This window comes from Tenebrio molitor, chromosome 8 (assembly GCF_963966145.1).
Source record: "Tenebrio molitor chromosome 8, icTenMoli1.1, whole genome shotgun sequence".
Taxonomy (NCBI): Eukaryota; Metazoa; Arthropoda; class Insecta; order Coleoptera; family Tenebrionidae; genus Tenebrio; species Tenebrio molitor.
In genome coordinates, this window is record NC_091053.1 from 14353406 (window position 1) to 14378159 (window position 24754).

General features: G+C 32.8%; 1 long non-coding RNA gene across 1 annotated transcript; it reads right to left on the reverse strand.

Moving 5' to 3' along the window:
- Positions 1-9105: 9105 nt before the first annotated feature.
- LOC138136537 (uncharacterized) lies at positions 9106-21554 on the reverse strand. The gene is made up of 5 exons (XR_011161328.1): positions 21054-21554; positions 11393-11614; positions 11062-11118; positions 10086-10266; positions 9106-9702 (listed from the first exon to the last, which is right to left on the reverse strand). It is a non-coding gene; the product is annotated as an uncharacterized lncRNA (long non-coding RNA).
- Positions 21555-24754: the final 3200 nt, after the last annotated feature.

The window sequence follows — 24754 nt, forward strand, 5'->3', positions numbered from 1 at the left end:
TGAATAAGTGAGTACAAATCGTTCACGGGAGTTAAATTGGTTACAAAACAACTCAATATTTCTGGATTCGATCGTTAATTTAACAAAAATAAATAAAAATCTCATCGCCGCACTTTTCGCCTAAAAAATGATAGTGGCAGCGACAAAACTGACAGTTCACATGAAAGCGGCAAAAATGTAATAACATGGGCATGGCCTACTTCGACTACAATCATTTAGAATACCTAAGCCTGTATATTGTTCAAGCCATTACTTGTGTTTTCTAGGTTACGCTACGTACGGTGCATGGTTGGTTGCTTACAGGTATTTATTTTTTAACAAAAAAAAATGTTTCTCCATCTATGCAATTAGAAAACAAAAACAACGGAAACTAGACACTATTTAACAAAAGAGATACTGCAACCGTTAACAAGGGTTTAATTGCTTGATTTGACTATAAATAAGTATGCAACTAATATTACACATTTTTGTGCTTTTAACTGCGTTTCAAAAGAGAGAGCTTAGGTGCTCCCGTTAAATGTCATTTCGAAATCACAAAGATTTTGCGGACGCGCATGGTCGGATAAGAGACTTGTCTCTTATCATATCTAGGACCCACAAACTAAATAAATGCTCCTACTTGCCAGGAGGTCGTGGCACCCACAAACAAATACTTCTGCTTGCCGTATATACGTTTCACACCCATGGTAGCCAGATTTCAGAAGGGGCATATTTTTAACAGGTCCTTGCACTCCTTGCATGCATGTACATTTGGCTGCCTTGCTGTCTACATGTTCAGGCGGTTTTAAAATGTACAATCGCGAGCAATAAATTTTGCTCGTCAAAGTCATTCTTTGACGAATGGAAAGTGCTCTAATGTGAAACGAGCATAACTTCTAAATTCTATCTGTCTTATGAAGATCTTGTCAACTTTTTGGAAGTCTCACCTGGGTTGCCACCCTAGCTTTTGACACATCCGTCTCTATCAGCGAAATAATTTTTACTCTGTTAAAATACGATATTGGGGCCATAATTTCGAATGTTTACAATAAAACTTAAGACCATTTTTTTTATTGACATTGGCCGTAATTCAGCAGGCAAATTTTTTTTATTTGTGACCTTGATGACCAAGATTTAATGCTCGCGACTGTACCTTTTTCCTAATCAAATCAATCCAATGATTTAACTAAAATAAGTATGTACGAGTATGTAGAAATAGACAAGGAAAAACGAAGAGATTTAGGATAACATGTTTATCTTAACTTTACTAGTCTATGATATTGCCATGAATTAAAATGATTCCAAAACAATCACATTTAGTTAACAATAAAATTATCATTATCTCTGTGACATCTTTTATTTCGATGTCCCATTCAACATCTGATTCATCACTTGAGGCTGCGTTTACGACAAACTCCAACTGCATCTCTTCAAAAGCATTGCACTGGCCTACAAAATAAAAAAAAATATTGGTGTCGGGCATATTATATCTTATCTAATTCTAGTAAGGTTAGGTACATTATTGAAAAGTTGACATAACTACGACGTTTTGCTGTCCTAGTTTTTCACTTTGTGTGTAGAACTTTATTGAAAAGTTAATTCACATTACGACAAGAATCATTTGAAGAGAAAGTAAAGATTGCCAGAAAAGTCTTGGGTGGTGGGACGCTTGCATTGGATGAAACAGCAGAAGATAAAGAAGTAGATGTTATAAACAAGAACACCAAGCTAAGCAATATAGGTAGGAATGTGGCAGTTCTAGCTCAGTATTGGCCTGAGTTTTCAATCCAATTTTGCAATTTAAATGAACATCCAACAGTCATTATAATATACATTATCAAACATTTTAAAACAGAGTAAGAACAACGAAAAATAATCTTTGGTGTTGAAAGTTCTAATTTAATTCTAATTTTAAAGTTATGTATTATCTTTTAAAGTTTCGGGATATTTTACACGCGTTCTTATGAGAAATTGATCAATGCTCGTATACAGGTGTCTCAGCTAAGATTTTGAGCCTAATATCTCGGTTATTTGCCAACGGATTTTTATGAAATTTAAAATGCAGATATTTTAGACCGTGAAGTTTCAATTAATAATAATAAAATTACCTCAAGTAAAAAAATGTAATTTTAACACATGTTTCCTTTATCGAAAATTATGCGCGATAATTTTTAGATTGTTAAACATTAAAAAATAGGAGTCTACACAAACAATTAAGTAAATCACTTGTCTGATTCAACGAAAAGATTAGATTTTGTCGTTAAAAATTTAATGTAAAATTTGAAGGTACTTGAGCAGTTACCTTTTGAAACAACTGCTGATTAATTGCCAAACAACATTTTGTACACCCTTTAAAGCCTGTCAAAATTGGGCGCGTTTTATTAGAAACGTCAAATTGTGAAAATTTATTGAAAATACTCTAAAAATAGACTGCAGCGGCAGAAATTTCAATATTGTTGAAAAAGGAAAAACATTTTGCCTATGGAGAGTGTCGTAAGAACTTCAATGACACAGTTCGTTTTCTCGTGGAACACTATCCAAATGTAGGCTTTACAAAATGTAAGGTTAAGAGAATCGTCAATTTATTTGAAGACACAGGAACCGTACGTGAACTAAATTACCTTGCTAAAATATCCCGATCGTGTTTTAGTCCTTTATGGAAGAATTAATGGCCGGTTGCACCGCATTTTCGTTAATCATGTATTAACTAAAACGAGATTAAAATTTAATGGTGTATTAAAATTTGTTTCGTTGCACCGCATATTTTAAAGTCTGTTTAAGTAAACATGATTAATTAATTAATTAAAACAAAAATAATCGAATTGTAAGCAAGCCGTTGACAACGGAAGAAGAATTCCGTTAGAGGCGCTGCTATTTGACAGTTTCAAAGTTGACAATTTCAAGAAAAAGTGGAAAAAGTCAGAATAAATTGTAAACAATTTGTGAGAAGTTCGAAAAATAACGATTTCCATTTTGTAAAATGATGAAAAATGAGGCAAAAAAGAAGAGAAAACGCTGTCCGAATTATTTGTGGGAGGAAAAAACGCTTCTTTTGAGTATTGTACATAAGAACATAAGTACAAGAGTACCATAGCGAATCAAAAAACACACGTGGTTAGTTCGGAGGAAAAAAGTCAGTGTTGGTCGAAAATTGCCAAGGATTTTAATAGTCAAAACCTGGGAAGTCGCTACACAGATTTTTTTTAAAGTGTGTCCAACAAACAATAAAAACGGCTGCCAAAGAAAAAAGGAAACACACAAGACTGGTGGAGGATCCAAAAAGGAACAATAAAGGGAATTCAAGTGGTGATTGATTTTGAGCATCGTTAACAAAAAAACTGTACAAGGACTTACAAATGAGTTTGATTGTGATGCTACATTGGAACTAGCGGAATTAGAAGTAAATAAAATTAAAGTAAAATGTGCTTTTGTTACACAATTGCGAAATATCTTACAACAACTTAAGGTACGTTTCTAATCACTTTTCGTGCCAAGTGCAAACACAGCACGTGCCAACTACCGTGTTTCACCCATTTTTAATAAAACACTTGACACGAAAGCACACGTCAAATTAAAACGTCATTAAAATGGCAGAAAATAGTTTAAATCATCATTCAAGTTATATTAATGATGAATTTTTGCTACAATGTGTGGCTAATCATAAGCCTTTGTATGACAAAGCTCATAAAGGATATAAATCCTTACTACAAAAGGAGAATAGTTGGCAAAATGTTGCCCGATCGTTAAATACAAGCGGTAGGTAACAAAATCTCTTTGAACGATTTTGTATCTTTATAACATTTATGTTCAGTTGAGGCAGTAAAAGCAAGATTCAAGGCTTTACGCGAAAAGTATAGAAGAGAGGTACAAATTGAAGAAAAAAATTTTAGAAGTGGGAATTCATCTTCGACCAGACCAATTTGGCCACTACTGAGTTTTTTTAAATTCATGTATGACACGAAAGAGCACAGACACACGTCTAATAATTATTCGGAAAATATATTAATATTAAATAATGATGTGGAAAATCATAGTGTAAATCCAGATGAATCAATGACATACCAAGATTTAACTCAAAACTCACCAGAATGCGAGATCATGGAAGAACATCAATCGGCAGAAGCTACCGGTTCTTCAGCAGTTGAAACGCCTGTATGCAGAAAACGACGAAAAATTTCTGAGACTACAAGTCAGATGGACACTGTTTTATTGGACATTTCAAATACTATTAAAAATCTTGCCGATAGAAACAAAGCAAATAAGTGTGACCAATTTTGTCAGTATCTGGCATTAGAATTAAAAGATATGAGAAGTGAAGATGCAGATAGTTTCATGGAAAATTTAAATATTCAGTTAATTACGTTTAAAAAAAGCCTTCGACATAGAAACAATAATAACTAAAAACTTATGGAAAATAAAATTATAAGTAACTTTAATTTAGTCTATTAATGTTATCGTACTGCCATGGTGCTAAGTATGCACCCGGATCATTGACGTATGCTTTGATATAATTCCTCATATTTAAAGCTTCTGAAGCTGCATTTCTTGCTCCCAGTCGTAATGTGAGATTAGTTAAACCAAGTCCATCTTGAGGAACTTCATTTCGCCATCGTCCTGGCAAAAAAACTCCATTTATGTCTCGATCTACATCTTCTTTTTGGAAGTACAATTGATTTCCTTCACTTCTTATAAAATTGTGAACACATACAGCTGCTTTAACTATCTTATCTATGGTAGCTGGTGCAGCGTTGATAACTCTATGAAAAACTCTAAATCGAGCTACCATAATACCAAATGTATTTTCAATCATTCTTCTTGCCCTAGACAATCGGTAATTGAAAATTTTTTCTTCTTCATTTAGGGCGCCTATTCGTGGTTTACTGAAGGGCCTCATTAAATTTACTCTTAACGGAAAGGCTTCATCACCAACAAAAAACATAGGAATTTCCATACCATCTCTTGAATTTGGAAGTTCCTGTGGTGGCGGCAAATTTAGACTGTTATCCAGCAACTTTCTACCAAAAGTTGATTTATTTAAGACTCCACCATCACTTTCTGAACCATGAGCACCTATGTCTACATACGTAAAAAAGTATTTGTCATCACACACTGCCAAGAGCACAATGCTAAATGTTTTTTTATAATTGAAAAAGAGAGATCCTGAGTTATATGGTGCTTGAATTATTATGTGTTTTCCGTCTATAGCACCAACACAATTAGGTAAAGACCATTTTGTTCCAAAATTTTTAGAAATTTTTAATAATTCGCCTTGTGTGGGTACTTTTAATACGCGCTCTAATAGATTGCTCCGGAGTTCAGAACACGTTTCACGTATTATGTTGTAGACAGTTGTTACTCCTACCCTGAACGAATAGGAAAGACTTTTGTATGAATCTCCGGTAGCCAAAAATCTTAATGTTATTGCTAATCTGTGAATAAAATTATAAGAGTAAGTGCTATTTATGATATTATCAACGGAATAGCATAGTTAGTACCTGCAACCTGGAGAAATAGGTTCTCGTGCAGAATTATTACATAAAGCCGGTCCCACGATAGCCAAGAGTTTATCAAAAGAAGCGGGTGTCATCCTATCAAAATTTTGAAACCGATAGTGATCACTCAACCGGAGTTCTTGTAACAAATTGTCATAATCCCCATACATTTTCCTTTTTAAAAATATAGAATGTACTCCAAACTTTTTAGTTTTTCTTTTTTTACGTATTTTTAAATCTTCTCGCAGTTTGACCAAGCAGGCAAGACTTCCTAGTAGTACAATTTCATTTTCGTGCGACATAATATTAATTTTTAAATGTACTTCTTATGTTAGACTAGTTTTTAAGGTTTCTAAGTATTATTTGTCAGTTTGATGACGTTTTGAACTGACGTATGCTGACACGAAAGATTGCAGCTTGCAAGTGTGTGTGCTGGCACATGTCACTCATGCCATGCATACAATTGTTAGAAACGGTTGTTATATATTGTATTTGTCAAGCACGCGTGCTGTGTTTGCACTTGGCACAAAAAGTGATTAGAAACGTACCTTCACGTATCAGCAGGAAATTCAATTTCTCTTCAATTAAAATCAAAAAATGTAAAACACTTGCTTTTGTGAGATTGAACCTCGAATAAAATCTAAATTTATCCAGTTCATGAAAACGGTCAGACCTTGTGAACTGAAACCGTGGAAAACCAAAATCTATGATCTCCAAGAAATCATCAAAATCTTCCATGTTGACTTGAATTTGAAGTCACACTGACATCAATGACATTACATAAACTCTATTTAAGGGTTAATTCGCCGATTTTGGCTACTTTACTAAACAAAGATTAAACGTTATTTAAAGTGCGGTGCAAACAAACTTGTCAAATTAAATAATACTTAACGTTAATCACTGGATTCAAAGTGCGGTGCAACCGGCCATAAAGCATCCAGTATAATAAATTACGCCTAAATGTTGTCTTTAACTTTGTAAGTGTTTATAAGGTTAGCAAGATAAACGTCAAATATGTCACCTGCGTTTGTACGTCGAGGGGTGACCAAAATTCTGCAAAATTGCGCGTTTGTTTCATACGCGTCTAAGTTTTTGCATTTGCAGCCACGTTTAACACAGTTTTTTGCTTTTTTCTTGCAAACCAGACGTCTTTCAAGGACGAGTTTTTCCCTGCAGCATTTTTTATTGACGATCAATTTTTTATTTCTGGGGGAGTGCAGTTACGGTGAATTTACAATGTTTACAGTTACTTTAAAATTAGTGTAGAAATAGTAGTTTATTTGACGAGTTTGTGTGTAAATTGGGCCTTTTAAAACGCGAGTGAAACGAGCGTTTAAAGGCCCACGAGTGCCAAAAAAGGCCCAATTTACACACGAACGAGTTGAATATGTACAACGTTTTTTTGTTCGACGAGCCCCTTAAAGGCTCCAAATCGCTTAAAACCTGTAAAATTAGCTTGACGTTTCCTTTTGACAAGTTGTGACATTTATCAAAATCCGTTCACATAGGAGAAAATTCTCAAATTCTGACAGTGTCGAACAAAAAACACGTTTACATCTATTATTTTCCGCATAAATATTTTTTTTTTAATTTTTATTTCCTAATAAATAATGATAATCGTAATAGGGAATATACAACCTAGTTTTCGCGCTGTACAATACCCCTACCGTACTCTAATGTAAATAACTATTAGGTATACGAACTGCAGTAATTCGAAAAAGTCATGAACCTAATCTCAACGTCAGTTTCGATAAGGATCCTTACACTAAAACGTTAGGGCTTTGGTGGTGAAATTTTAGTAATGACTCCTTACGGTAGCAGGTAAAACAATATGACATTCCTCAAAAATTAAGAAAACTGCTCAGGTATTCGATACGTTGGATCTTGGGGCCCCCTTATAAAAGCACCGACAATGCTTCAACAATGCTGGAGTTTAAAAATAGGATGGGACGATTTATTGCCATTTATTATGCATGGATTAGGATTTTGCAAGAACTTGCTCATTTAAACGAAGTCGAAATTTCAAGAAACATTATAAAATCAAGTCTTGTGAGTGTATAATACAGCTAAATTTTTGATTGTTGTGAAATTGGTTTATACTTCGAACAAATTAATAAAAAAAAAAAACAATGATAGAAAACTTGAAGTATCTAATAGATAGGGCTAAAAAAAACGTAATAAACTTTTCACTTTCAAGATTTTTTGATAAATTCCCACAATAATATTCAGCACAATGAAGTGAAATATGTCCAACAAAAGATATTCAAATAAATTGATAATACATAATACTATGTCTGTGAATATTTCCAAATAAACAGTTAATAGTTACAAATGCCACAAAAGACACAACATAAAAGTTGTGAATCATTGATCTGTGTATTTATATTGAGAGAAAATTTCTTCAATTTATTGTATCACAAAGAAGATAAAGGGAACCCACGATACAAGTAAATTCCGCTTCATTTCGGTAGTGAAATTGATACCAGTTGGTGTAGAGTGATTAGTTTTTGTATGTGGTTTTATCAAGAGTTTTTGTATTATTATTTCAACAGTATGTAAATAGATGTTATTCTGGGCGGTTGTGTTTCTCTGAATCCTCCACCACCCACGGCCTATATATTAGCAATTAGCAAGGAGTAAAATATCCTACAGTTGGTAATTCTATTGTACATCATAAAAACAAAAGAAGATTATAATGAGGAAATAAAGAATAATGCAGAAAAATTACCACAAATCGAGTAAGAAATCAACGACATTAATTCAAAAGTACACTTCCAAGTTTGAGAAACTTTTAGGTCCTTTTGATTAAATCAGCACGACCCAAAACTATAAGATTTAATAATAACTTTCAACTTGCGGTATTTATCCAAAAGAATTTGTGAACATTATTTATTTTAAGAACTGCAGAAAATGCTCGATTATTAATAAGAACAATTTCTACTGTGGAAATCTATGGAGGATGACGATTTTATTTTTGTTCTAATTTGAAAAGTAATTTTATCTCAACAGCAACTTCTGTCCTCATATTTTTTGTAACTAAATAAATCTTTGAGATTGTTACTTGTAATTGCAACCAAAACTATTTTCTTTTTACATATTTACTACTTGGTTCTATAAAATTTTTCTCGGGGGAAACATGTGCAACAGTCTCACCACGCAAATCTTAGTTTTCTGGTTGGTATCACTCAATTTACTAATGTTATTGTCTCCGTAACTGCTTCGAAAAAGCGTTATAAGAAATATCAACTCAAGATACATTCCATTTTTTAATAAATTATAGTACGATGAGATTAGTCCGAATCAAAAAGTCAACATGACCTACGTCTTCTTTTGACATTTGACAGCAGTGCATGGTGCTATAGTTTGTCCAGCGAGAGATTAGTTGACATAAAAATCACTGAATTCTACGTAGATAAAGTACTACCTTGCGCACGTAAAATTTGAATTTGAAATATATCCTACAAGCAGTAACATTTTTGTCCTGAAATTTCTTATAATAATGAAATAGCAGGTCTGGCAAGGTCTTCTAGTGAACCATAGAACTGTAAAAGCATGGTCAGGACAAGCGTATTCGCCGTAATGGAGATTTATGAAAATAAAATCTGTTTGTATTAAGTTTATTATCAAGAGAGAGACAAATGTGAAACATAGGGATCAACCATGGTACCAAAAATGATATTTTTCATTATTAATTACCCAATCAATCCAGCCGTTGTAATGTGTAATATCCACATATAAATCAGGTACTCCAGTTCCACAGGGTACTACAAAAATCATGATACCAGTCAGCTCACCCTCGCATAGCAAGGGACCTCCAGAATCTCCATAACAAGCAGCTGCGTCGTTACTCGTCATACACAATAAATGTGGTGGTAGAGTTCTATGTATGGTCATTTTCCTCCATTCTTGTACACAAATTGATTTCGGTACTTGTTTAACGAAACCCAGTTTTAGTTTATTTGGATGTACATAGTTTTTCGGATAACCTATTGTTCCTTTTCCTAGTATTTTACAAGGAGTTTTGTAATCTTTGAAGACATGTCTTCTTCTTTTTGGAAATTTGGTCACTTCTTTCACGTTTTCTGCCAGTGTGATTATACCAATATCGTTAACTGGCATTCTTGTTCTGTTGTATCTACTGAAATCCGGATGAATTCTTGTCGATAATGTTCCGTAGGGAGTTCCACCATTTATGAAATTATTGCTTCCAACGATTATTGCAGTTACCGACCTAAAAATTACAACTCTAAGTTGTTTGTACCACGTAAACTAAATAATAAAGATTAAATAAGAAACAAAATTAAAAATCTGCTGGAGATTTTTCTATTAACGGTATATCTTATATATTTGGTGCATGTGCATCGATTTAATTAACCCTTTGGTATATATACCACACCTTTGCGTTGACATTGCATTGCATTGATAGATAACGATTGAGCATCAAGGACATTCTTAAAGTTTGATCTGTGGAGTAGTTTCACGCAAGTAAATCAACCAAAGCCATCAAGAATTATTGTAACACTTAATAAAAAAACATACATGTTTATACGAACTTAATTTCAGAAAATATACAACCGATATTGCTGTACCAGTTGATAATAAATTTATACAAACCCCATTTCCAAGCAGTGGGCTGCAGTTATCACATGTCTAGGATCTATCAGTGTTCCTCCACATAGATTTTGTTCGAAGTGGTTGTCGGTAATTATCAAAGATACCATAAATAAGTAATCATTGATATCGTCCAGTTCCTCACCGTTAATAATTCTTGGACGTGACAAACCAGTAGAAAAGGCTAATTAAAGCAGAAAAAATATATCTATTTTAACACTATTTAAATAATTAATAATTATATAATATAATAAAATTTTGTAAACTTGTTTATGCATATTTTTGCATTGTTATGTTAACTGATTAGAAAAATACCACTGATGCCTCTGAGGTATCAGATTGGCATTGTATTATCATAGATGTACTATTTTTTTTATGCATTTTGCACATTTTCGTGTAAACAAATAACAGAAACATCTTTTACAAATGAAGAATGATTTTCGAACACAGTAGAATAGAAACTACATATTCTAGAAAAGAGAGATATTAAAACTTAACTTAAAAAAAGCAACAAATTGCAAATTTCACATTTCAACAATTTTTTCTCACGCTGTGTTATGTCATTATAAATTACTTTGCATAGATACCACAATAGTATATAACGGTATTAGGCCGATATGGGTTATGTAACAGACGAGGTTGAGATATTGTAAAATCGAGGCAGAGTTTTCTTTATATCAATAATACTTAACATTTAACGATGATTTATTTGTAAGTCTGACATTTCTCTTTACTTCAAAAATTACATTTTGTTGTCATCTGTGCCGTAACCGTAGCAACGGTAGCAAAAATAACGGCCTCGGTCTGATAATTTTGAATAACGGCCTAGTCTGTTATGGGTATCATATCAATCAAGCATTGAGTACTGATAAATCCTAATAACAGTATGATATAAAGAAAACTAAATAACAGCACAGTCTGTTTTACCTATTTGGGTGAAGTAGGAAACTTTCCAAAACAATTGTTAAAACATAATTACCAAAATACAGTCCCGTGAAGCAGAAAAGGATTGTAATCATAGCTGCCGCCATTTAAACTAAAAAAAAAACTTGTCTTAAATTTACACATTTATTACATTGTTTTTGCTTTTGGTTCAATCGAAAATAAAACAATCAATAAATAGTGCTTTAAATATGTCAACAAAGCATTTCAATAACCAAGTTCAGCATAAATAATATTTCAAATCAAAACCAAGGTGTAAACACTAACACAATGTAAATAAGTTTATGGAAAATATTTTAAAGAAAATTTCGACTGTATCGATTGAAAAATACCCAAGAAAAGATATTCAAATAAATTAATAATCATACTTATGTGAATATTTTTCAAATAAACAGTTAATAGTTACAAATGCAACAAAAGACACAACATAAAATTGTCAGTCATTGATCTGGGTATTTTTATAGAGAGAAAATTTTATCAAGCAGAAGATAAAGGGAACCCACGAAGCACAAGTAAATTCCGCATCATTTGGAAACAAGTCTTCCATTCGGTAGTAAAATCGATACCAGATGGTAATTCTATTGTACACCCTAAAAACAAAAGAAGATTATTATGCGGAAATAAAGGATAATGGAGAAATATTACAACAAATTCTCCAGAAAATGTATAACGAGTAAGAACTCACCGACATTAATTTAAAAGCACACTTCCAAGTTCGAAAAACGTTTAGGTTTTAAATAATTTTTGAAAAATCATTTATTTGAACTGCAAAAATGGTTCGATTATTATACGTATACACCCTGTGCATTCTCAAACTCGAATATAGGCAATTAACATTGTATTGAACGTTTTTGCTGATTCCTGCTCGCCAATTGAACTTACAGGTAAGGTAATGGTATCAATAGAAAGGTAAAATTATTGCGCTTGAAATGATACAAGATCGTGTTATAAATACAAGAAATTATAAAAAACACATATGCGGTTTACAATCGATCATTGATAAATGTAGGATTTGCGGAACTGAAGGGGAAACAATTGAACACATCATTTCTTCTTGCACCGTTTTGGCTCAAAGCGAATATAAAAAATGTCACGATATATTCGCTAAAATTATACACATGAATTTAGCTGTTAAATTAAATTTATTAAAGAATACACAACCACATTACAGTTATACACCAGAAAGTTGTTTGGAAAATGACAGTTACAAGTCATATTTTGATAGAACAATTTTAACTGACATTCATATTAAGCACAACAGACCAGACATTATAATTTTAAATAAACAACAAAAGCAAGCATATCTTTTAGATATAGCTGTTCCAAATTCACATAATATAACACAGACATATAACACAAAAATTAATAAATATTTAGAGCTCTCCGTTGTTATGAGAAATCTTTGGTGTTTAGAAAAAATTTCGATTTTACCACTTGTAATTTCAGCAACGGGAATAGTACCGCAATCTCTTTTTAAAAATTTAAAAATTCTGGATTTAGATAACACATTGGTAGTTGAAATTCAAAAAGGTATATTACTATACTCATGTCATATCGTGAGGAAGTTCCTTAACATTGACACAGAACATAATACACAACAAAGTCAAAATGCGGAGGCAAGACGCCGGTAATTATGTTAATAAGCACTGCACTATTACTTGATAGTAATATCCGTAATAGTGTATGTACTCCGGCAAAATTGCCGTGCCGCCGGGTGGAGGTGGGATACGAAAAATTAAAAGTGCTATTTTTATTTTAAAATACTAATTTAAAACTTGGCGATTTTTAAATATGACATGCCATGATTTTCAAATTGAACAGCATTTGTCAAAAAAAATAGTAATTTGTTGGGTTAAGTCAGCGGAATTCGGTAAATTACTGTCAAAATTATTTACGGAAAAATGAATAGTTACTCCATACAGATTAAGACAAATAGTCCAGGGCTTTTATTTGATAATAATTGGTCTTCTGACCTCATTTATGGAAGTTTTCGTTTGCACTTGGAATATAATATGTGACAAAATAAGAATATTTCTAAATTGAGGATTCTTATAACCAAAGTTGGCAATATAATTATTTTATTATCCGTTCACCTGACATCCGCACTGTCAGTGTCATTTTTTATCCAAATTGGTCGAATGTTCATTAAAATTTCGACTTTTCTTTTGAGTCAAGGTCATTCTTTGACGCAATCGAAAATGCCCCATTGTAAAACAGTCGTAAATATCATAACAAATCATCATGTTGTATGACATTAATTATCATTTTTTTCTCAATTTTTTGACACTTTGTTGACGTAGGCATAATCAGGCAGGGAAATTTTTTAAATTTGTGACAATCTAACCAAATTTTGAAATGACATTGACGACCAAAATTTATTGCTCGCGACAGTACATTAAATCTAGTGATAAATAAATTACTACTGTCAGTTAGAAAGAAGTTGGGTTATAAACTGGTGTTTCAAATTATTTTATTTAACGCTATTTAAAGTATTGTATCTAAATCTTCCTCAGAATAGAAATCCAATTCTGATTCTGAATCGGCCGCGGCAAGAGAAATAATTATACGTGGAACATCAGCAATAGATAAGTGACCCATATATAATTGAAATTTTTTAATAAACAATTGTCAAAACGTTGTAATATGAGCCAAACAGTGATTTTCATGAATATACGATTAGTCACACTGAGTGTCAACATTTTTTTTAATGTAACTGAACCTGTGCCCTGACGAGCGAGAGTTTATTTCAAATTAGAAAAACATTTCTACTGATTTCTCATGCAATTTGTTTTGGAAACGAATTTGCGGAAGAAAGGTACGGGAAGTCAAGTGAACATAACCTAACTATGATTTGGTGTCAAATTATTATACAGCTGGTACTATCGGCGCCATCGAAATGTGAACGCCAAATTTTCCTAGTGTGTGTTGAAGCATCAATCATAGGCGTGCGTTAATGTGACAGATTTGTGACAATTTTCACAAACATAATTAGTCAACAGATTTAATTTATTTTTAAACAATATACCTGCCACGACACTTGACCGATATGGGAAAAGCGAGGGCTGTTGCCAAACTTGACGAAAATTGTAAAAATTGTAATAGAAAGTTATAGGTAATAGAAATCTTTTCTTAACTTCCACACATATAGTACGCCAGTGAACAAAGTTTTATTTAATGTAGAACAAAACAGAAGACGTTTCTATGGCACCAGAAATTCGTTCACATTTCGTTGGCGCCGATAGTACATCTTAGGCTGGTACAGAGTAGCTTTTTACTTAATTTTGACATTGACAATTGTTTATTAAAAAAATTCATTATACGGTGCGATCAATTAAAAAATAAATCGAGTCGGCGTGTTACCTATGGCAACCCATGCTATAGCATAGGCTCCAAAGCAAACTCGATTTATTTTTTAAATGATCGCTCGGTACTTCCTCAATGTGGCAACATTATTGTACATAAATTACTAAGTTAGTATAATAGGGATTTTAAATATTACCAACAGCCTGTCAACCTGACAGCGCGGATGTCAAGTGAACGGATAATATAAACATGATTCGAAAACGTAAAAATTAGTTCATATAGTTTATTTTTTAATCAAAGAACCACAACACCGCAATATACACCCAAAATTGAGTTGAAAACATTGTACACTTTTGACTTAGGGTGAAAAATCTCGTCATATGAAAATTGAGGTTATTAGAGATATTAGTAGCGCAGCATGTTAGTAAAGTTAATAACAACTAATAACAACTAATTTGAGAGTTTAATAAATGTCTTACTTTGCGAGGCATTTTTAATAACACGTTCAAATTTTAGCTGCGAGTTTGCGTACTTTTTAGGACATTAAAAACGACAGACATTGGCTGGTATAGCCAATATCTATTGGCATTAAAATCCCTATATTTAGTAAAATTTTATATTTGCAAACCTAAATCAGCATGTCGTGGTTCTTTGATTAAAAAACAGACTAAGTATAAGTTTATTTTTAGAATTTGATTTTCTACCTCTGTAGTTACTTGCTGCATTTTAAAAAAGGTTTTCGTTCTTTTCCTTAGTCTAAAATTTTGAGTTGTAAAAACGGAAATTGACAGATAACTTATCAAATACAATCTGACACATTTTTCACGAAACAGTGTTGCCAGTTGTATTTCCAACGTTGGTGGAAATTTAGAATTGAGACAGACTTTACCTATTTAGTACTATAAAATCGTCCGCAGGGGGAAACTTATGCTTGAAATGTGCAAGTCATTTAAATTGGTTTTGTTGATTTGTTTGCTACAAACGAATGCTTAATGTTAGGCGCCAGGTGGAAAGGGGCGTCAAAATCCGATTTTTGAAAATTGTTTGCATTTTGTTACCAGAAACTGAACTATAATTGATATAAGTTGTCGACTAAAGGGCGCCGAAAGACAATCTCGCTCTACCGTGATAAAGGGCTAGGGCCGCCGCTGGCTGTCACCATTTGAACTATAAAGAAAACTGCATATGCAGTTAATTTTCTAAAAAACCTCATTTTGCAGAGATGTCAGACATAATTAATTTTTTATATGTATTTATGTACTTATTTATGCTGAACTTGTTTTTTTATTAGCATATTTAAATCCTATTGATTGGTTGTTTATTATATTTTCGATTAAATTAAAAGCAAAAGCAATTTAATAAATGCCCAATTTAGTTTAGATTAAGTAAAAAAAAATTATCGTTTTCTGATATCAAGCAGAATATAAAGGAAACCCACGAAACATAAGTAAATTCCGCAATATTACATTAAACCAATCAATTCGTTCTGTCAGAAATTCAGTAAATGTATAACGATTAAGAAGAAATCAACAGCATTAATAATTCATAGGGTACACTTTCAAGTTCGAGAAACTTTTAGGTTCTTTTGCTTAAACAAGCAGAACCGAAAACCATAAGGTATAATAGTTATTTTTGCAAGTTGCAGTATTTGTTCGATTGAATTTTCGAGATTTATTTATTTTAATAACTCTAAAAAATACCTCACCGTTGAAAAAGACAATTTCTGCTGTAAAAATCTATGGAAGGTGGCGATCCTTTGTGAAGAATAAACAATAGTCATTTTTTTCTTGTTGGAGCAATAACATTATCTCAAATAGCAACGTGTATCCTCATATTTTTTCTGATTAAAGAAATGTTTGACATTGGTACCTGCAATTTTAACCCAAACAATCTTCTCTTTACATATTTGATTACATTGTTTTGTTTTTATTTTCTCATTTTTCTAGTGAACCATAGAACTGCAGGAACATGATTGGGACAAGTCTGTATACCATAATGGGGATTTATAAAAATAAAATCTGTTTGTATTAAATTTATTATCAAGAGGGAGACAAAGATGAAACATAGGGATTTAACCATGGTGTCAAAAATTCTATTTTTCATTATTGATTACCCATTCAATCCAGTCGTTGTAATGTAAAATATCCACATATATATCAGGTTTTCCAGTTCCACAGCGTCGTCCAAAGGATACAATACCGGTCAGCTCACCCTCGCAAAGCAAAGGACCTCCAGAATCTCCAGAACAAGTAGCTGAGTCGTTACTAGTCATGCACAATACATGCGGTGATGGTTTTGTATTTTTGATCCTTTTCCACCACCGTCGTTTACAAACTGATTTCGATACTTGTTTAACGAAACCCAGTTTTAGTTTATTTGAAAGTACATTGTTTTCCGGATAACCTATTTTTCCTTTTCCTAGTACTTTACAAGGGGTTTCGTAATCATTGAAGACACGTCTTCTTCTTTTTGGAAATTCGGTCACTTCTTTCACATTTTCTGCCAGTGTGATAATACCAATATCGCTAACTGGCAGTGTTGTTCTGTTACTTCTCTTGTAATCTGGATGCATTCTTGCCGATAATATTCTGTAGCGAGTTCCACCATATATGAGATTATTGCTTCCAACGATTATTTCAGGTCCCAATCTAAAAATTAAAAATCTAAATTGTTTGTACCACATTAACTAAATCACATTGCTAAAAAATTTAAATCTGTTGAAAATGTTTCTGTTAACGGCATATTTTACCGGTATAATTTGGTGCATAAACATGTGCATCATTCTAATTAACCTATCAAGGCGCCTGCGCCTGTGGTACTGTATATTGATAGATAACGATTGTGCAATAAAAGGGTTAAGTCACCAAGGATATTCTTAGAGTTTAATCTGTGGAGCAGTTTCACGTTTCACGCAAGTAAATCAGGTAAAGGACTCAACTGTCAAATTAAGCTTTTAATACCATCGCACTTAATACAAAACCAATTTAATTTCAGAAAATATAAAACCAATGTTGATAATAATAATAATGTAAACAAACCTCTTACTCAAGCAATGGGCGGCAGTTATCACATGTCTAGGATCTATTAGTGTTCCTCCACCTTTGAGCTTTCCATTCTCACTTAGCAAAGTTACCACATACAAGTAATCTCTAATATCGTCTAGTTCCTCACCGTTAACAATTCTTGGACGTGACAAACCAGTGGAAAAGGCTAATTGAAGCACAAAAAATATATCTCTTAACACTATTTTAAATCATTAATAATAAATGTACCGGGTGTACTATGAAAAACCTTTGGTGCTATAACTTCCTTATTTTTTATCCGATTTAAATAAATGATATGTCAAACAAAATCGTTTTAAATGGGCTACAATTTGAATTGATCCAATATTTGTTCTTGAGTTCTGTTTTTGACAAATGATAGTCAATTTTTTTTTTCAAATGGCACTATTAACTTTTTTGCTCAGTTTTATAGACATTTTTATTTTAAATATGAAAATGTAAACAACAATGCTCATGCATAGAAACAAAAAGAAGAAATTAAAAAATGATGTATTTTTTTTAAATCATGCAGTCACATTTAACAGTAATAAAAGTGCATTCTAATTTTGCAAAGTGAGTAAGACAGCTATGGACATTCAAGACAATGTCTATTTGACTCCGGCCAATAACAGAGATGATTTAATAAAAAGATTCGTAGCAGTATGTGAACAAATACCACCAGAATTTTTTTTAAACGCCGCAATGGGCGTCAGTGGAAGGTGTCGAATGTGCCTTAGAGAGAATGGAGGTAATTTCAAACATTTGCTATAGTAAAGTTATGGTTACTTGATTTTTGGAAATTAAATTTTTTTTATTAAAAACAAATTTTTTATTTTTTATTTTAATGTTTGTGTATTCAGAAGATAAACATCTATCAGAATAAAGATAAAAAAAATATACAGTGCAACTTAAAAAAAACAAAGTTAGCTGCGGTCTGTTAAAAATATAATGTTAAAAAAAAATCATAGCATGTCGGGCTATAGTGTTTCTAAAACGATTTTGTTTGACGTATCATTTGTTAAAATCGGATAAAAAATAAGGAAGTTATAGCACCAAAGGTTTTTCATAATACACCCGGTATAATACAATAAAACTTTGCAAACTTGTTGTTTATGTGTATTTTTGCATTGTTATGTTTAGTAAAAATACGACTGATGCCTCTGAAGTACCAGATTGGCATGGTATTATCATTTTTATGCATTTTGCATAATTCTTGTAAAAAAAATAACAAAAGCACCTTTTACAAATGAAGAAGGATTCTCGAAAACAGTAGAATATTGGAAAATATTCTAGAAAAAAGTGGTATTAAAACTTGACTAAAAAAAAGCAACAAACTGCAAATTTCACGTTTATTTTAAACAATTTTTTCTTACGATGGGTTATGTCATTATATTTTTTTTTGTGTACATACCACAAACTGCAAAATTGCTTTAAATAACAGCACAGTCTTAAACGGCAAAACATTTTGAGTGAAACGCCTTTGCGTAGAATTTTAATTATGTTTTATCTGTTTGGACGAAGTATGAAAATTTTTAAAATAACTGTCAAAACATAATTACCAAAAGACAGTCCCGTGAAGCAGACAAGGATTGGAATTATAGCTGCCGCCATTTAAATTAAAAAAAACTGCATAATGCAATTAAATTTCTAAAAACCTCATTTTACGGATTATGATTATGATTATGAACGTATTATTTTAATTTAATCTAAACTAATTTAAGCATTTATTAAATTACTTTTGCTTTTGATTTAAATGAAATTATAATAAACAACCAATAAATAGGCTTTAAATATGCTAATAAAAAACCATGTTTAACATAAACAACTAAATGTTAAAAAATTGAAAAACTATTTCCCTCACAATATTTAAACCTATCAATAGTTATTTATGTATTAAGGGCATAATCAGGAGATTATGGCACGAGGGAATGTTTAAAGCCCGAGGAACGAGGGCTTTTAAATTCCCGAGCGCCATAATCGACAATTATGCCCGTGGTACATGCAACGTTTTATTCTATTTTTTGAATAAATCAAATTATCGATAATTTGCACGAGTGTATTTTCTGATAATTTTTCTTGTGATCCAAATACAGAATTTTATTTTTGCTTGCTACATTTTTATAAAAATAACATGTTTAGGTAAATATTGTTCGGGAAATACTTAGTCTTCCTAATACGAATGTGCACGAGAGAAAATTATCGACAATTTGACGTGCACTCGGGACATTGACATTACTATTGAAAATTTCAGTTTCTCAAAAAATTTAAAATATTTAAATAGGAGTAATATTTATGTGAATATTTTTAGCAAAAACAGTTAATAGTTACGCATCAAATAAAACACAACATGAAACTTGTAAACCATTTTACTGTATGTATATAAAGGTTTTTTTTTTTTAAATTTGGCGTCGAAGTAGGCATTGGAGAGTCGATTGAGATCGCACCACTCGTGTAAAAGCGTACAGCTGATCCGTGATCCGTAACTTGTATAGTGCGTTCACAATCGACAGTTCAACGCCTACTTCGACGCCAAATTTAATAAAACACCAGTTATTTATATGAATACATATGTACATACAGGCTGTCCCAAAAATGGTGTACAAACTACTTACTACCGTATCGAGGATGTTTAAATGTACATGAAAAAAATATGGAAAAAATGTTTCTGACAAAAAATCAATTATTTTTATTATTATTATTAACGATAATACAATGTAAACAAAGATATATTCGTACATCATTACCTTGCAATGTTACCGTAGTGGATTTAAAATATTTTTTTCGATTTCCACAGCTTCTAAATTCTCTATTACGCAGGATTACCTAAATATTGGTAGTGACCGATCTTGTACTTTGTGATAATATGTACGATTAGACGTAGCTGTCATGACACTTTCATACATAAAAGCAACACCTTTCTCAAGATAACAATTATCGGACGATTACAACAATTTTTAATCGACACATGAGGTGCATAATAAACAATTATTAATTAGCACATCTCTCTCTCTAACGTCTCAAGCATCTGAATTCGCGCTGCCTCGAGTCCTTCCCCTGTTCCCGTTTTCGAAATTGCAAACCCATGCATTGGCGTTGACCTTCGTCTTGGGTATCGAATATCCGCGGTGCTGTACAGGCTGGCCGGTAAATGGCGCTAACATACATATATTTCAAAATAATTGACCTGTTAAGTGCCACTTTCAAAGACCGCCAAATCAACAAATATGCCCAATAGAATTTTTTTAACATTTTTCTGGCGTTTACGGTAATCTCCTCTACAGCGTAGTGCACCGTTAGTACGCCATTTTTGAGACAGCCTGTATATGCATAGTTATATAAAAAATATATCGTTTTGTGGTGTCAAGCATAATACAAAGGAAACCCACAAAACATAAGTAAATTCCGCAATATTACCTTAAAACAATCAATTCGTTCTGTCTGAAATTCGAATTTAAACGTTATGATACAATAACGCTTCATTTGGAAATAAATCATCCATTCTATTCTACTTAATAAAAACAAATGGAGATTATTGAAGGTTGAAGGTAAATGTATAACGATTAAGAAATCAACGGTATTAATTCAAAAGTACACTTTCAAGTTCGAGAAACTAAAATAAAATATGTTTGTATTAAGTTTATTATCAAGAGGAGGAATCAACCATTTATTTTTCATTATTAATTACCCCATCAATCCAGCCGTTGTAAGGTAAAATATCCACATATAAATCAGGTAGTCCAGTTCCAAAGGGTATTGAAAAGAATATGATACTAGTCAGCTGATCATTGCAAAGTAAGGGACCTCCAGAATCTCCAGCACAGGCAGCTGAGTCGTCACTAGTCATACACAATAAATGTGGTGGTAGAGTTCTATGTATGGTCATTTTCCTCCATTCTTGTACACAAATTGATTTCGGTACTTGTTTAACCAAACCCAGTTTTAGTTTATTTGGATGTACATAGTTTTTCGGATAACCTATTGTTCCTTTTCCTAGTAGTTTACAAGGAGTTTTGTAATCTTTGAAGACATGTCCTCTTCTTTTTGGAAATTTGGTCGCTTCTTTCACGTTTTCTGCCAGTGTGATTATACCAATATCGTTAACTGGCATTCCTGTTCTGTTATTTCTGCTGAAATCCGGATGCATTTTTGCCGATAATGTTCTGTAGCTTGTTCCACCATACAGTGCATTTTTTTAACTGTTGCCATAGGGAATTGCATGGTAAAACTTATACCCCCTGTTAACTTTTGTTCTGATGAAAATATTCAAACCATTTTTGGAACAAAGTTGGAAGATTTTTTAAACTATCGGATAGATTACAATTCAATATCTTAAACTGTCGAAAAAGTTGTGAAAAAAATATTTTAGAGCGGACCGGAATAATAGTACGTCGAGCGGTCGCCAGAATAGCGTTCCTGTTGGCTCAACCAGCACCTGACCAAATTCCATTACAGAGCGACATTTACAAAATAGTCGAAGAAAAACATTTTGAACAATTCCTTTGATAATTTCTGTTAATTTATTGAATTATTTGTGCGTTAACGTTATTACGTTTTGTTTTTTTTTTTTTATATAAAGAAATTTAATCATAGCCACGAGAAGATCTCGCTATTTATTTTTTAAATGAACGACAAAAATCATAAGTGGGGATAGGCAGTTGCTGGTTGCGCCGACAAGGACGCTATTCTGGCGGCCGCTCGACGCACTATTATTCCGGCGTGGTACAAATATTTTTTTCACAACTTTTTCGACAATTTAGGATATTGAATTGTAATCTATCCGATAGTTTAAAAAATCTTCCAACTTTGTTCCAAAAATGGTTTGAATATTTTCATCAGAACAAAAGTTAACAGGGGGTATAAGTTTTACCATGCAATTCCCTATGGCAACAGTTAAAAAAAATGCACTGTATATGAGATTATTGCTGCCAACAATTGTTGCAGTTATCAACCTAAAAATTAAAACTCTAAGTTGTTTGTACCACGTAAACTAAATAATAAAGATGGGGCTCGGTGGCCGCATGGCTGTCGGAGAAAGTACTCCGAGGTCGCGGTCCCGATGCTAGTGGGTTCGAATCCCACCGAAGGGGGAGGCCCGGCCATGGATGTGTGTGTATGTCTATCAGGGGCTGACGGTAGGGTGGTGGAAGGAAGAATCAACACTCTTTCGGTCACCACCGCGAGGTCAGCACGGGTTCGAGTCCCGTCGGGAAGGGTGCCCATGGGTGTATAAATGTTGTTGTGTACGTCTGTGAATGTGAGGTGGAATGGGCGTGGGTGGCCGGGGAAAGTGCCCCGGAGCCCCGTCGCATCACCGATAGGCAAAGGAACAAGGAAAAATGAATTGGAAAAACGGCCGACCGAAAGGTACCGTAAAAGCCGTATGGCAAAAAACGGGAATGGCAATTTAAAAAAAAAAAAAAAGATTAAATAAGCAACAAAATTAAAAATCTGCTCGAGATTTTTCTGTTAACGGCATATTTTATAGTATTTGGTGCATAAACATGTGCATCATTTTAATTAACCCTTTCAAGGTGCCTGTGGTATATACAGGGGTATTCACAAGTAATAATGAGCCTAAAAACGTTCGGACGCAATCAAATAAACATATTTCTCAAACGACTAGATATCAATTAATCTTTTTATTTTTCAATGAATCCAAGACTGTTTTTATTAAGACAATTTCCAGTTGTCGTTACGTGACAACTATCAAACCTAAAATGCATTTGTGTTTAAATAAAAATAACCTAAAAAAAAAATATAATGTCAACTTCATGTCAAATTTAAAAAAACTAAAACCAACTATGTTTTAATAGTTATTTGTATCACAAGGCTAGAAAATGCTATTTTGCAAGTGCAAGCACAGTTTGTGGAGCAGAGGCGCCAGCTGAGGCGGCACGAGTGCGAGCACTTGCAAAACATTTTCTAGTCGTGTAATACCAGTATACAAAATTTTTTCGGCCGACAATTTATTTAAAGCAAAATATAATAATTTTTGTTAGAAAATTACCAAATGGGAAATTTATTTTTCTTTCATTGGCAACATAAAGGAACCAAAGACGCGACAGTCACGACTAGAGTGGTATATAATATACCGGGTGTAGAACTGGTTTACGAGACATAGGATTTTACATGTAAAAATAAGGAGATCCAATTATTGGCTCCCCTAATAATATTATGGCAAAAAGGTTAAAATGAAAGTTAGAGAGAATTAAAAGTACTGTCTAATTCCACTCTTTGTTTTTTTCTAACATCTTGTGGTACTGAAAGAAAAGCAAGAAAGGAGTTAAGACAAAAATACTAAAAAGCAGTACTAGCAATGAAATTTGACTTCTAAAATTATTTGTCGGGTGGTTCGACTATTATTTAATTTTCTTTTGATCTGCCCTTCAAATGAACTCGTACAGGACTACAGGACCAATGAAAAGGTATCTTCCATTAAATGTTCCAATTCTTTGAATTGTTTCTATGGCTGAAATTGGTCGGTCTGGGAAACCTGAAGCAAATGTTGCTTGGAAATTTCTTAAAGAAGATCCTCCATAATACCATTTAAAGAAAGAATTAGAAATTCATGCCTAGAAGTACTTTTTAGTATTTTTGTGTTAACTCTTTTCTTGCCTTTCTTTCAGTACCACAAGATGTTAGAATAAAACTAAGATTGAAATTAGACAGTAATTTTAATTCTCTCTAACTTTTATTTTAACTAGTTTGCCATAAAATTGTTAGGGGAGCCAATAATTGAAACTCTTTATTTTTACATGTAAAATCCTATGTCTCGTAAACCAATTCTACACTCGGTATATATGTATAATATACTAATTTTAGTCACGACCAAAGTCAATCAATTCTTCAAATATTCAAAACCGTCGTCGTCGTTTCTGTTATTCCTAACCCATCACTTGATACCCCCTCGGCCCCTACTGCCATACACAATGTATAGCTTGCGATAAAAGATACAAATTTACCCGATATCAATATTTTACACTTAAAAAATTGTACAAAAATTCCACATAACATTGACATTTTGTGCTGCCAACCTAAAATCTTTCATTCAAAATTCCTGTTTCGATTTTCTTACCTAGGCAGGGAAATGCTAGTTTCCATGCGATTTAGACGAATGAAACATCAGTGTTTCTAGACGGAGGCCGAAATATAAATGATCCACGAAGGCGATGAAAATGTATAACTGGTTGCGTTTCAATGTTTGTAAGGCCCATTATCACTTGTGAATAACCCTGCATGTTACAGGTAAAGTTAGATTAACGGTTAAACTTAGGATTACCCGGGTAAAGTACGAAATAGAATTAAAATAATAGGTAAGTACACGTTTCGGGCTTTACCCGGGTAAACAGCGTTCTACTCTCTGTCGCTTGGTTAAAGTTGATTATA